Source organism: Lontra canadensis, unplaced genomic scaffold (assembly GCF_010015895.1).
Source record: "Lontra canadensis isolate GAN:19392208 unplaced genomic scaffold, GSC_riverotter_1.0 scaffold50, whole genome shotgun sequence".
NCBI lineage: Eukaryota > Metazoa > Chordata > Mammalia > Carnivora > Mustelidae > Lontra > Lontra canadensis.
Window position 1 is genome coordinate 9621645 of NW_022631044.1, and position 1841 is coordinate 9623485.

Genomic DNA, 1841 nt, shown 5'->3' on the forward strand with positions numbered 1-1841 from the left:
GCTTCCACACTTGGGAAACAAGAATGCTTCCACATGCCACCAAGCCAGGCCCCAAGCCCTTTGAGGGCAGAAGCTCCTTTGTTCAGGGCCTGGCCCTATGCAACTCTTCATCTGGCTGTTGATTTGTATTTCCTATCATATCTTTTAATAAACAGGCAAATGTAAATAGACATTTTCCTGAGTTCTGGGAGAAGTTCTAGCAAATTAATCAAACCTAAGAAGGAAGTCACTGGAACCTCCACTATGTAGCCAGCCTGGGGCTTTCAATTGGTATCTGAAGTGGGAGTGGGGGGTAATCTGTAGGACTGAACCCTTAACCTGTGGAATCTCATGGCACCTCCAGGTAGGTAGTGTTAGAACTCATTGAATTCTCGGGGCGCCTGGGTGGCTCAGTTGGTTGAGCCACTGCCTTCTTCTCAGGTCATGATCTTGGAGTCCCGGGATTGAGTCCCACACTGGGCTCCCTGTTTGGCAGGGAGTCTGCTTCTCCCGCTGACCTCTCTCCTCTCATGCTTCCTCTCCCTCAAATAAATAAAATCTTAAAAAAAAAAAAAAAGAATTCACTGGATTCTCCAATATCCTCAGGGGCCTGCTAATTGATTTGTGTTGTGTATGGGGAGCTCCAGCATTGGAATTAAGTCTGGGAAACATTTTTTTAATTAAAGATTTTATTTATTTATCTAGAAAAGAGAGTGCAAGGAGGGGAGGAGCAGAGGAAGAGGGAGAAGCAGACTCCCCATGGAGCAGGGAGCCTGATGTGGGGCTCCATCCCAGGCCCCTGGGATCATGACCAGACCTGAAGGCAGATGCTTAACCAACTGAACCACCCAGGGACTCTGTGGTTTGGGAACCTTTAAAACAAATGGTGACTGCCTCGTTTTTAAAAGATTAAGAGCCAGACACTAGTGGTAGATTTTAAAAAGATGAGCCACACAGTTGTATTTCTTTTAATACACAAAAGTGTTTCTTTTTTATTTAGGGAAAGCCATAGGGCTCTGATATCAACCTGACACATGTGGTGGTGGAAATAGAACAGAAGGCAGAATGTCTCCATAACAACAAATTCATAATCCAATAAAATACAACCAAGTATCGAGGGGAAAGAATCAAGAGTTCTCACTCTCTACTTTTAGGGGAGTTTCTTTTTCCCTAAAAAGACAGAGAAGTGCTGAGGTTGCGTTTTCTAGACCATGTTAAACACTACTGAAAAACTTGTTCAACTTTGTAAGTTGGTACCATATGTTTCCTCCTCTGCTAGACACCTTCTGTGGACCACACTCATCACCTGGAGTGTCTGGGTCACCAGAAGTCTACCTCAGCCCTTTGCCAGGATTACAGGCTGAGTCCTGAGGCAAGCTCCCCATCACCACCACCACCACCACGTACACACACACACACACATACACACACACACACACGGCCTTCTCCCCAGGGAGAGTCAGGAACCACAACACAGTGGACTCAGAGAGAACAGAAGTGACAGGCAAAATCAGATTCAAGGCAGTTCTTCCTAAATTAAGAGTGTGTGATTTGATGGCACGGTGAAGTTTTTACCTCCAAAGGACAATTCTCCTCCCACCCTCCTTTCTAGAGGCAGCAGCTATCCCCAGAGCCTCTGATTGCTCCTCCCACATCTGCAGTTCCCTGTTTCGAGGTATATTCTTGCCTTGAGCACCATCTGGAACCTTGGCATGGGACTAAGGCTGGGAGGGGTTGAAGGGAAGGTGTCTGCAGAGGTCCATCGGATCAAAAGCAGGTGCTATAGGCAGGTGCTTCTGTGATGCCACATTCTGACTCAGAATTTTCCTTCTTAATGTAGGTTCTCGTCAAGAGCCACATGG